At 42.3% G+C, this 13,972-nt stretch overlaps 1 pseudogene across 1 annotated transcript; it reads left to right on the top strand.

Annotated features, from left to right (window-relative positions):
- The first annotated feature begins 12,405 nt into the window (after positions 1–12,405).
- LOC309862141 (small ribosomal subunit protein eS24 pseudogene) lies at positions 12,406–12,817 on the top strand (annotated as a pseudogene). The gene has a single exon. The product of its transcript is annotated as a small ribosomal subunit protein eS24 pseudogene (transcript).
- Positions 12,818–13,972: the final 1,155 nt, after the last annotated feature.

Here is a 13,972-nt window from a genome sequence, read left to right on the forward strand (position 1 = left end):
CTCTCTGTCAAATAAATAAATAAAATCTTTAAAAAAAAAAATTCAAGTGGTAGAGGCTTAGCCAACTGAGTTACCCAAGTGCCCCACTGATGGATACTTTTTTTTTTTTTTAAGATTTTATTTATTTATTTGACAGACAGAGATCACAAGCAGGCAGAGAGGCAGGCAGAGAGAGAGGAGGAAGCAGGATCCCTGCTCAGCAGAGATCCTGATGCGGAGCTCGATCCCAGGACCCTGGGATCATGACCTGAGCCAAAGACAGAAGCTTTAACCCACTGGGCCACCCAGGAGCCCCTGATGGATACTTTTTAAACATATTTTATTTCCCTGGGAAACACTAAGACATTTCCACAACATTAAGGAACAAGGCAAATGTATCTTTATCGGCACTGTCAAAAATACCAACCAGGGGGCGCCTGGGTGGCTCAGTGGGTTAAGCCACTGCCTTTGGCTCAGGTCATGATCTCAGGGTCCTGGGATCGAGCCCCGCATCGGGCTCTCTGCTCAGCAGGGAAGCCTGCTTCCTCCTCTCTCTCTCTGCCTGCCTCTCTGCCTACTTGTGATCTTTCTCTGTCAAAATAAATAAATAAATTTAAAAAAATCTTAAAAAAAAAAAATATACCAACCAGGTTCTTTATGGAACTAGAAAGTTAATGCTAAAGTATGTATGGAAAAATAAAAAATAAACAATAGTAAGGGAAGCACCGTAAGAGAAAATCTACAAGAGACTAAACAGACCTTAACACAATCTACCAAAACTGTGATTTAAGAAGTATATGGGGCAGGGTGCCTGGGTGGCTCAGTCAGTTGGGTGTCCGACTGTTGGTTTTGGCCTAGGTTGTGATCTTAGTGTTGTAAGATCAAGCCTGGCATTCTGCTCAAGCAGGAATCTGCTTGAAATTCCCTCTCCCTCCCCCTTTGCCCCTCAGCACATCTGCTCACTCTCTTTCTCTCAAAATAATAAAATAAAATCTTCTAAAAAATAAAATTTAAAAATGAAAAATAAATAAAAGATATATGGAGCACCTAATTAGCTCAGTTGGTGGAGTGCTCAACTCTTGATTTTGGAATTATGAGTTCGAGCCCCATGTTGGGGCTCAGATTACTTAAAAATCAATTTTTTTTTTTTTTTAAGTATAGAGCCCTAGGAAGTGCACAGCAAAGAAGAGACTAAAGCCCTGGCTGGTCAGAGGACTAGCACAGAGAGCCCCTGTGAACTGGAGAATGTGGGGGAGATCAGAGAGGAGAGGAGGCTTCAGAAGGTAATCTCACAAAGTTAGGAACGGACTCCTGGACTTGCCCCGCGCTACACACACAACAGAGATCCTAAACACAACACCAAAGCCTTTGAGAACTGAATAGGATAAGCAACTGTGCCTGTGGGTGGCACACATGCAGGATAGATCTAAATAACACTGCAAGGGCAATGAAAATTAAGCCGACATTGGACACGTAGCCCACAGAAGGCAGATCAGAACTCGCAGTTTGTACTTAACCAGGTCAACTGCTTGGCTTAGGAAAAAAAAAAAAAGTCCTTGGGGTGCCTGGGTGGTTCAGTCAGTTGGGCATCTGACTCTTCCAAGCAGCTCAGGTGGTGACCTCAGGTTTGTGGGATCGAGCCGTGAGTTGGGCTCTGTGCAAGGCATGGATCGTGCTTCGGATTCTCTTTCTCCTTCTCCCGCTCCCCCCTCTTAAAAAAAATATTGTCCATAGTGATTAAACAAGACTCCGAGTATCATCAGATAATATACAAATGGCCAGGATGCAGTCCAAAAAATCACTTGATATATAAAGAACCACAAATATCTGACCCATTATCATGGGAAAAGAAAATCAACAAATACCAGCCCCAAGATGACTCAGATTCTGGAACTATCCTATAGAATTTCCTCCCCTTTTTAAAAAAGTTGACATATAACTGGAATATAACCTTAAATTAGTTTCAGATATATAGCATAATGATTCAATATTTGTATATATTGTAAAACGATCACCACAGTAAGTCTGGTTAATATCCATCATCACACATATCTACAAGTTATTTTTTCTCATGATAGTAACTTTTAATATTTACTCTCCACAACTTTCAAATATACAATAAAGTATTAATGATAGTCACTCTGCACATTACATTCCCAGGACATATTTATTTTATAACTGGAAGTTTGTACCTTTTCACCATCTTCACCCATTTTGCCCACTTTTTACTCCCTGTCTCTGGCAACCACCAGTCTGTTCTCGGTATCTATGAGTTCAGTTGTTTTGTTCTCTTTTTAAGATTCCACATGTAAGTGAGATCATTTGATATCTTTCTTCGTCTGACTTATTTCACTTAGCATAATGCCTTCAAGGTCATTCTATGTTGTTGCAAATTTCCAACTTTTTAATGGATGAATAATATTCCATTTCATATATATTCCATATTTTCTTTGTCGTTTGCCCATTGATAGACACTTAAGTGACTTCCAAGTTTTGGCTATTGTAGGTAATGTTACAATGAACATAAGAGTGCATATATCTTTTAGAGTGAGTGTTTTTATTTCCTTCAGTCAAATACTCAAAAGTAGAATTGCTAGATCATATGATAGTTCTATTTTTTTTTAAATTTATTTATTTGTCAGAGAGAGAGATAGAGAGCACACAGGCAGGCAGAGTGGCAGGCAGAGGCAGAGGGAAAAGTAGGCTCCTCACCGAGCAAGGCACCCCATGCAGGACTCGATCCCAGGATGCTAGGATCATGACCTGAGCCGAAGGCAGCTGCTTAACGAACTGAGCCACCCAGGCATCCCTGACAGTTCTATTTTTAATTTTTGAGCAACCTCCACACTGTTTTCCTTAGTGGCTACACCAATTCATAGTCCCACCAATAGAGCACAAGGGTTCCTTTTTCTCCACATTCTTGGCAACACCTGTTGTTTCTTATCTTTTTGATAATAACCATTCTACCATGTGTGAGGTGATATTTCATTGGGGTTTTGATTTGCATTTTCCTGGTGATTAGTGATGTTGAGCATCTTTTCATGCACTTGCTGGCCACCTGCATGTCTTCCTTGGAAAAATGTCTGTTTAGTTCCTCTGCCGCCCTTTTTTTTTTTTTTTTTTAAGATTTTGTTTTTTAAGTAAAAGTTGAATTTACAACTCCGAGATGAGGAGTCAGATGCTCCACTGACTAAGCCAGTCAGGCACCCATCTGCCTTTTTTTTTTTTTTTTTAATTTTTAAGATTATTTATTTATTTATTTGAGGGAGAGTATAGGGGAATAGTGAGAAGCAGACTCCCTTTTGAGCAGGCAGCCAGACGTAGAGCTCCATCCCAGGATCCTGAGATCATGACCTGAGCTGAAGTCAGCCACTTGACCCACTGAACCACCCAAGGGCCCCTGTCTGCCCATTTCAAATCATTGGTTTTTTGCTATTGAGCTGTATGAGTTGTTTATATATTTTGGGTATTAACTGTGTTCACATGCATGATTTGCAAATATTTTCTCCCATTCAATAAATTGCCTTTACATTTTGTTGATGGTTTTCTTTGATATACAGAAGATTTTGGTATGATGTAGTCCCACTTGTTTATTTTTGCTTTTGTTGTCTTTTTTGGTGTCAAATCCAAAAAAATCATCCCCAAGACTGATGTCAAGGATCTTATCACCTATGTTTTCTTTCTTTCTTTTTTTTTTTTTTTTAAAGATTTTATTTATTTAGGGATGCCTGGGTGGCTCAGTGGGTTAAGCCTCTGCCTTTGGCTCAGGTCATGATCTCAGGGTCCTGGGATTGAGCCCTGCATCGGCCTCTCTGCTCAGGGGGGAGCCTGCTTCACTCTCTCTCTTTCTCTGCCTGCTTCTCTGCCTACTTGTGATCTCTCTCTCTGTCAAATAAATAAATACAATCTTTTTTTAAACATAAACAGGGTGAGTGAGAGAAGGAGAAGCAGGCTTCCCAATGAGCCTCTTCCGGCTTGCTCTCTCTCATTCTCATTCTCTCTCTCAAATAAAAAAATAAATCTTTAAAAAATTAAAGTTTTAAGAAACACTTTCAGGCATGCAGCTCTTGATCTAAGGGTGTTGAGTTTGAGCCCCATGTTGGGCATACAGTTTACTTAAAAAAATTTTTTTTCAACAACACAAAAATCCTTACGCAAAAGATTATTCACTGAAGCACTATTTGTAATTACAAAATATTGGTAACAACCTAAGTGCTTGTACATAGGAGAGTGGTTTTGTGAACCATAGTACATCTACAATGTGGAATACTACACTGTTATAATTTTTTAAAAAAGGTTGAACATCTCTATGAGCAGGTAAGAAATGATGTCTGGGGTATATATTATTAAGTGAACAAAGAATAGTGTTAAAGACGATCTATAGTGCAGTAAGAAGGAAAAATAAGAACACATAATGTATGCTCTTACTTTTGAAAAGAGAAATCCAGGAAGGATAAGCCAGGAAATGAGATTCGTTACCTTCCAGGGAAAGGGATGGGTGGAGGGTACAGAGGTCTAGGAACAGGGTAGAAGAGGTTGGAGGAGGGGTTACACTTGTCTGAGTATACATTGTGCACAGTTTACTCTCAGAACTGTAATCATGTTTCACATATGTAAAAATGAACAGAGAACAGATGGAAGAAAAAAAATCCCTTAAATTTAAACAGAAAGCAGAAACAACGAACTTCTTGTTACTTCAAATGAATAACATAAATGTAGTGAAATAGGGAAGGGGTAACTTTTGCACACTGTGTTTTGACTTGATCCCCTCAAACTAATGACAAAGAACTATAAACAAATATTGAACTCTAGTTAGCAGGCTTGCTTTTGTAGTGGTATGGATTAGCAATTCTGTAATTACTCTCTGTGTGTTGTAGGTCTGAGCAAGTCTGTAAGTATGTCGAGTGTAACGGGAGCCAGGTTTCTCACTGATGGGAAAGGTAGTTACAAATATGGAAAGGAGGGAGGCTGGAATGAACCCTGTGGTGTGGGACTAGACTTGGAAGTCATAGTGTAGACTCACAGTGTGTGAGAGCAGAGCATTTGATGGTAAGAGACTGTGACATTCCCGCCCACAAGAACAGCTTCTGAGAACCCTGATTGGTAGGGCTGTGCCTGGCCCAGGATTTATAGAAATCCCACACCCTGTAGGGTTGTAACACTGCCCATCTACATTATGAGATTGGCCTCACTATTACATTACAAAGACAATTTTCTGCCAATAGCACATTTTTTATTTGGAGACTTGGAATAATAATGGAAGAAATAGTCTAAGTCTTGTGCATTCCTTAGGCCTCTATCTGTTGCAAGAGAAGAAACTGAGCTCAAACAAATTGAAACCGTAAGCGAATTTATTAGCACCTGCCATGGAAAGATTAGGACCAGGTCTAGCTTCAGGTCTGGCTGGATCTAGGAGCTCAAATGATGTCATTGGTACTCTCTCTTTCTCTTTGTCACTCAGGCTTTCTCTGCTGAGTGGGCATGATGGAACTGCACAGCACAAGGCTCATCTTTGACCAGTTCAGCAAGCCCAGCAGAAGGAACTCCTGCCCCCTAGATTCTGGCAAGAAGACCCAGGGAGGACTGGGATTGGTCCAGCTCCTGGGGTGAGAGAGATGGGGCCACCTTGACTGGAAGCTCCCCAGAAGCACAGGGAGTGCAGGAGCGGTTCCTGAAAAGAAACCTGGGAGAAGCCAACAAAAATTAATGACTCTCTGTTGCTTTTCCTGCCACAGCCCCCTTGTAAAGTTCTGACTTCTATTTATGCCCACCAGGTGGGACTAGGTAAATTTCCCAAAAAGAACAAAAAACAAAACTGCCCTAACCATTTTGCACCGAGACAAGCTTCTCTGAGGGTGCCTGAGCCCTGGTGGGCAGGTTGGGTAGACCTGGGTGTGTCTTGTGCTGGCCTCCTCCACCTACCTATGCCTAGCATAGGAACTTGCCCTAAGCATAAGCTCCAAGAGTGTTTGCTTAACATTTCTAGTACCTTCCAAAACCCCCTGCTCACCACCCACCTCCACCCTCCCCACCCTGGGCCACCGCATCATCTCTTTGTCCCATAGCACCCTCCAGAATGCAACAGTTCTCAGGTTTGGCGGTAAAAGTCCAAGACAGAAGCCGGAATATAACTGCTTCAGAACTCTTCCTGGGTCAGTCTACAAACCACCTTAGAGGAAGGGCTAATCTGTTGTAAGTATTTTATGCTTAATTTACCAATAGATGAAAAAGAAACAGTCACCACTAAAAAATCTTAGCTGAAATTTTAGCCATTGTTACCTTTGGTAGAAAAGCATCTAGACACTAAAGTCCCATCATTCTGTGAGCTGACACACCTAGGTTCTTTTTCTTTTTTTCTTAAAAATTTATTTTAGAGAGAGAGTACGTGCTCACTCATGCACATCGGGGTGGGGTGCGGAGGAAGAGGGAGAGGATCTCAAGCAGACCCCCTGCTAAGCATGAAGGGGGACTTGATCTCACGTGCAGGACTTGATCTCACGTGCAGGACTTGATCTCACGACCCTGAAATCATGATGTAACCCAAAAGATGCTCAACCATCTGAGCACCCCAGGCGTCCCCACAACTTGGTCTTTTTTTTAAATTTACTTGACAGAGAGCACAAGTAGGCAGAACAGCAGGCAGAGAGAGAAAGAGGAGGAAGCAGGCTCCCTGCTGAGCAGAGAGCCTGATGCAAGGCTGGATCCCAGGACCCTGGAACCATGACCTGAGGTGAAGGCAGAGGCTTAACCCATTGAGCCACCCAGGCACCCAACTTGGTCATTATTTAAAAACATCTCAGCCCAGAGGATACACGTGGCCTCACAGGGGTCTGAGGGAGAATAATCCAGGTATCAGAAGTTTGTTCATGAAATCTGTGGCCCCTGCCACCCACACCTGAATACTCATCAAAAGTCAGTGCTTTATTTTTTTTATTTTTCATTTTTTTATTAGGTTATGTTAGTCACCATACAGTACATCATTAGTTTTTGATGTAGTGTTCCATGATTCATTGTTTGTGTATAACACCCCGTGTTCCATGCAACCCGTGCCCTCCTTAATACCCACCAACAGGCTTTAAAATAGGGTCTCTCAAACCTGAGTTTGCACAAAGATGACCTAAAGTACATATTTTAAAATGCAGATTCCTGACCCACATCCCTGGAGACTCTGAGGAACAGGGGCTGATGAGGAACTGAGGGAAGAGCTATCTGAGCATAAGGAATAACAAATGCAAAGGCCCTGGGGCAGGAAAGAGTGTTCCTGGAAATATCCACAAAGGGAGCAAAAGGTAAACGGGCAGGAGAAGAAGAAGCAAGGACAGTAAAAGGCAAGGAGATTGGGTTTTTATCTCAGTATGACTAGGAGCCACTAAAGTTTTTAAGTGGTTGGAAATACAGATCAGATTGTCGCTTTAGGAACATCACTCTGGCTGTTCTGTACAGAGTGGATGACTGAAAGGCAAGAAGGTAGGCAGGAGGGACCAGACAGGAGCCTTCCGGAGGGCTACAGGCCAGAAGGGATGACGGCATGGCAGGGAGATGAACATGGAGCTGGACAGCAAGCGAGATGTGAGGATTTGGAGTGCCAGCCTCAGTCCCAATGCATTTTATCGTTTCTGTTTGCATTTCCTTCTGTTCCAGTTATTTTTATCCCTTCCTCACCTTTTGTTGCTGTTTCAAGATCAAAATGTTCTTTTTATTATGAAAAGGACACGTTCTCAATATTTATTTATTTATTTATTTATTTATTTTTTTAAAGATTTTATTTATTTATTTGACAGAGAGAAATCACAAGTGGGCAGAGAGGCAGAGAGAGAGAGAGAGGAGGAAGCAGGCTCCCTGCTGAGCAGAGAGAGCCCGATGCGGGACTCGATCCCAGGACCCCGAGATCATGACCTGAGCCGAAGGCAGCGGCTCAACCCACTGAGCCACCCAGGCGCCCCTACGTTCTCAATATTTAAAATGCAAACAATATAGGAAAGTAAAAAGAAGAAATCAATCATCATCAATCTCACCACTGTGAGATGCTACTGTCCTTCCAGACATTCTGTATTTGAGGACGCATGTGGTCTGCCCTGGTAGTAGTATCCTACGCATACTGCTTTATAACGTGTCTTTTTTACTGTATAAAACATGATTCCAGGTGCACACGTGATATGCATTCGATGAGGAGAAGTTGAATCTCACTCAGCCAAATTTCTTTGCTGTTTGTGCAAATTTCCTCAAAGAGAGACTTTCAAAAGGTATGAATTTCGAGTCTACAAAGTTAGAAAACATAAGTAATTTTCCTAAAAAGTGGGAAAGGGCCTAGGGGATTTAAAAATTTAAAAACAAGATATATACTCCAAACAGAGGAGCTACAAAACAAGTGTAGTAATTTCCTCCCAGAAGGGAATGTGACACCTAGACAAAATTATGTTGTTTATTTTGCATGGTCTTAACTCAAACTACACAAAAAACAGAGAGCGGTAGCAGGAAGTGCCTTTTTGTGTCCGGTGGGGATGGGGGCCCCCATGCCAAGCCTCTGGATATCTCAGGATTAAGCCCAGACTCCTCAGAGCACTTGCCCCAAACACTAATTGTATTTGTGTCTCTGTGTTTGATTAGTGGCTTAGTCAGCTTTCTGGCTCATTATCATTCTAATCTTTTTTATTATTATTATTAGAGTAGTAAGGGTAAGACTTCAGTTTTATTTTTTATTTCCCCCCAGTGGAAAATAATTTAAATACACACTTGAAGGTATTTTATATTCTCTTTATCTTTCATAATAAATTTAACCACCTTGATGTGGGAATGTTGATTTTCTCAGTCATCAGATGGTTTGAAGAGAAAGCAAATGTCTGAGGATACCTGGACTCTGTCCTTAGCCATTAACTGCTTTCCTTAGGTTGAATATCCATCCTACACCTCAGCAAAGAAAATAATCAGGGGCACCTGGGTGGCTCAGTCAGTTAAGCGGCTGCCTTCGGCTCAGGTCAGGATCCCAGGGTCCTGAGATCAAGCCCCACATTGGGGTCCCTGCTCTGCAGAGGGTCTGCTTCTCTCTCTCTCTCTGTCTACTGCTCTGCATGCGTATACTCTCTCTCTCTCTGTCAAATAAATAAATAAAATCTTAAAAATATATAATAAAAAATAAATAAATAAACCTTAAAAAAAAAGAAAAGAATCAAAGTAGAGTGTATGCTGGGGTTTATTATGGTCAGTGATCTACTGTGTTAGAGCAGAACTGGTCCAATAGGAGCTGTAGAGGGCAGGGAGTGGATGTACAATGCTCGCTGTAAATCCAGGTGCTGTTACTGTGTTACTTGTATTACTTTTAGTAACAGACAGCAAGCCTTCACAGCAGACAACGTTTAGGAAAGGAGTCTTCCATTTAATAGGAGAGGGAGAAGTGGAGACTCTTGTCATTTCTGGAATCTTCTCCAGGAAGGGCAGATACTAAGTGTTTGAGGGTGTTACCTAGCATCTCCAATAGGTTGCAGTCTCTTTCTGAGGATTGTGAGATTTAATTAATGCAGTCATTGTTTTGTATGTCCATTTTAGCTTTAAAGAATATTATAGGGGTGGGCGCCTGGAGGGCTCAGAGTGTTAGGCCTCTGCCTTCAGCTCAGGTCATGGTCTCAGGCTCCTGGGATCCAGCCCCACATCAGGCTGTCTGCTCGGCAGGGAGCCTGTTTCTTCCTCTTTCGCTGCCTGCCTCTCTGACAATTAGTCTGTGTCAAAAAAATAAATAAAATCTTAAAAAAAAAAAAAAAATATATATATATATATATATATATATATATATATATATATATATATATAATAGGGGTGCCTGGGTGGCTCAGTAGGTTAAACCTCTGCTTTCAGCTTAGGTCATGGTCTCAGGGTCCTGTGATCAAGCCCCGCATCGTGCTCTCTGCTCAGCGGGGAGCCTGCTTCTCTCTCTCTCTCTCTGCTGGCCTCTCTGCCTACTTGTGATCTCTCTCTCTGTGTCAAATGAATAAATAAAATCTTAAAAAAAAGAATATTATACAAATAACACACGAATACTTAAAAATCAAACATATTGCAGATAAAAATTCTTTTTGAAACCCACCCCCACCCCAAATCTCCAGTCTCCACTGTTCCAGCCAGACCCTGCTAAATGAAATCATTTTTTCAGTTTGACATACATGCTTCCAAACCTTTCTCTTACAGATAGCTGTATCTATAGACCTATCTATATATCACATATATATCTCACATAGATATATATCCCACATGTATATCTATAAAATATGTGGCATTGTTTTATTTCTCGATTTTTCATAAGTTGCATTATTCCATATCTATCATTCTATAACTAGCTTTCTATCCACCCACTCATCAACATGACTGAGAGCTTTAATTCTAAGCTCTCCATAACTCTGAATTATTAAAACAAACAGCCCTGTGGTGCCTGGGTGGCTCAGCAGGTTGGGCCTCTGCTTTCGGCTCAGGTCCTGATCCCAGGGTCCTGGGATCGAGCCCCGCATCAGGCTCTCTGCTTAGCCGGGAGCCTGCTTCCCCTTCTCTCTGCCTGCCTCTCTGCCTACTTGTGATCTCTCTCTCTGTAAAATAAATAAATAAGTAAAATATTTTTTAAAAAATAAAAGAATAAAACAAACAGCCCTGTTGAACTGTATGGGATGCCAGATTGGCTATTCTGTGTATGTTTCTAGCTATTTCTCTATTAACAGACATTAGATTGTTTCTGATTATTTTTTTTTCTTTTCACCGTTAAAAACAACATGACAGAAAACAAGTGTGTCCATATTTACCTATGTGCAAATATGATTCTTTTCCTGAGGTTCAATATTCATTGAAATGCCCGTGAAGAAGAAATAAGAAATTATTCATGTTTTGTTTTAATAGACATGACCAGTTTTCCCTACAGCATGACCTTCAGTGATCAACGACAGCAAATATTTCTTTTTATCAAGCTTTAGAATGGGCTCACCCCTGGCTCCATAGAGAGCAGAGGCAGGAGGGCTATGAGCCTGAGTCCTTGCCTTCTAAGAAGGCTTAAGGCTCATCTTTGGGGGGCGCCTGGGTGGCTCAGTTGGTTAAGCATCTGCCTTCTGCTCAGGGTTATTGTCCCAGGGTCCTGGGATCCAGCCCCGCGTCAGGCTCCCCACTCCGTGGAGAATCTGTTCTCCCTCTCCCATTCCCCATGCTCTTGCTCTCTCTGTCAAATAAATATAATCTTGAAAAAAACAAAACAAAACAAAAAAAGAACCCAAAACTCTTTTATGGGCCCCCACATATCAACTGACAAAAGAAAGGCTAAACCAGGGGGGTGGGAGGTTGGGGTACCAGGTGGTGGGTATTATAGAGGGCACAGATTGCATGGAGCACTGGGTGTGGTAAAAAAATAATGAATACTGTTTTTCTGAAAATAAATAAATTAATTTTTTAAAAAAGAATATAAAATAAAATAAAATAAAAAGAAAGGCTAAACCAGAAGCTAAAAAAGAGTAGTTGTTTATAGAAGGGGATGGACAGAAATGGGACCTGAAGAAGGAGGGAATGGAAACAGGTACCAGAAATGAGGCGACCACAACACTCCCCTGAGTATATGCAAGCCCTTGTACACAGCTGTGACTCGTAGAACCAGGGTAATGGTTTACATACTCCCAGAATAAATAAATCATTCAAATCAACCAGGATGAGAAAAGAACCCCATATGGAACACCAACAATAAGGAACCTAAATGTATTACAAATAAAGAATATGGCCATGGAAGTCGGAATCTGCCAAGGAGTGTGTTAACAACTCACCTGTCGAATCAACTGGCCCTGAAAGTGATGGCGCTGGAGCGTGGGGCCCCTACCCGGCCGTCGCTGGCAGTCGGTGACACCCACGAGAGGGATGGGAGCAGGCAGGGGTGGGGGCACAGTGGTTTCCCTTGGGGGGGCCGCCGTGGTTCCCCCCAAACCCTACCCCGGGGATGCTATGCTGCAAGGAGTAGAAGGGCTGCTACGGTGAGCTTTGAAGCCGAGGGTGCCGACCAGGGCGGAGCTGCCACCGGTGAAGATCTTGGTGTTAGTTGCAAAGATTCAAAGGAGAACTTAGAAGGTGAAGTGGAGAAGGGTTCCTTGTGAACAGCTGTTGAACATGAGTCAGTTGGTCCTGAGAGATGGGTGAACGCCGTTCCAAAGGGACAGGCGATGGCCTCTGTTGCCCTCAGCTGATGGAAAGGGAGTTGGGTTCAGATCCCTGAATCTGGAGTGGCGGAGATGGGGGGGAAAAAAAGCATATAACCATCCTGGAGGGAATAGGACAGGAAACATCTAACATCTAACCTAAATAACTAAAAAATGATATTTTGGACACTATAAGACAGCTATGCTCTTTTCTTCCCCGGCTGCTTGAAGCTCGGCTGCCATCACAAACGACACAGCTACTATCCAGACCAGGAAGTTCATGACCAACCGACCACTTCTGCAGAAACAGATGGTCATTGATGTCCTTTACCCCGGAAAAGCAACAGTACCTAAGACAGAAATTCGCGAAACTAGCCAAAATGTACAAGACCACACCAGATGTCATATTTGGATTTGGATTCAGAACCCATTTTGGTGGTGGCAAGACAACTGACTTTGGCATAACTTAGGATTCCTTGGACTATGCAAAGAAAAATGAACCCAAACATAGACTTGCGAGGCAAGGCCAGTAGGAGAAGAAAAAGATGTCAAGAAAACAGCGAAAGGAACACAAGAACAGAATGAAGAAAGTCAGGGGGACTACAAAAGCCACTGCTGGTGCTAGCAAAAAGCGAGCTGGAGATTGGACAACAAAAGGAGTAAGGATGCTGCTGTGGCTTTATCTGTGGTGACCGTGCAGAGTTTTCACGAGAGGATTAATAAACCAAGAACGTTAATGTGTCTGGTTGTTTGAAAAAAAAAAAAAAAAGCTAACTATGGAAGGACTGTACACAGAGATTGTAATTTCGTCAGTAAATTTGTTCCTTTCTGTGGGTCTCACAGGGGAATGAGTTAGCAATTCTGAAACCGTTTTATGTGCAGACTGGTCTGGGTCCAATTAGGAGACAGAAACCACAGTCATTTGAACAGAGAAAGTTTAATAAAAAGAATTATTAAATATAACAAGGGATTGGAGACATGAGTGACTGGCTAGTGAGAAGTAGCAAGAGCTCTGAAGAGTATGGGAAGAGCATATAGAAAGGAGCAGCCACTGCCTGAGACTGAGAGAGACAAGCCAGGAAAAGACTCCCTCCTCTACGGCAGAGATCTAGACGGAGTTGCAAAGGGCACGGCCATGGCTCACTGACTAGCAGAGAAGTCATTGCAGGGCCATACTATCAGAACTTGCCAGAAATACACTCCCTGTGCTTCCAGGAAAACTGTTCACAGGGAGGTGTCTCACGGGAGGCACTCGTATTAGGTAACTGCCCAAAAAAGGAGCCAAGGAAAACCGCCAGACACTGGTGCTTCTGGATGCTGGGTACTGCGGGAGCCAGCAGCTAGAATCTGGTATTGGGGAAGCTGTCTACAGCAGGAGCTGAACCCTAGAGAAGCTGCCTGCAGCACCAATGCTGGAGCCTACCGGAAGGGGACCAGGGCGGCCTCTCTGCCTTTCTCCAGCCGTGTCTCTCCATTGCCCTCTACTGACAAAATTCAACATGGTGCTCACTGACAAAGGAAAATATTTAAATAAACCAGCTTCACTTTTGCATCCCAGATAATGAAGGATGAATTTGTATTTGAGGGACAAACAACGGATAACTGGCAGAGTCCACCCCTTTGTCTACTAACCTTCCACAATTATACACATTTGAGCTCTCATATAACAAAACCTCTCTGTAATTCCACCTAACAAGATACAACTTTTTAATCTTAGAAATGAAGACATTTGCATCCTGTCTGCCAAATGAGGAACCGGTCCTAACCAACAGTGATTGTATCCTTCACTATGTTAATTAGCCCTTAAATTCAGTCATCGTCCCACTAAATAGTCTGTGACCTAAAAA

The sequence above is a fragment of the Mustela nivalis genome, assembly GCF_964662115.1.
Source record: "Mustela nivalis genome assembly, chromosome: 1".
Classification (NCBI taxonomy): domain Eukaryota; kingdom Metazoa; phylum Chordata; class Mammalia; order Carnivora; family Mustelidae; genus Mustela; species Mustela nivalis.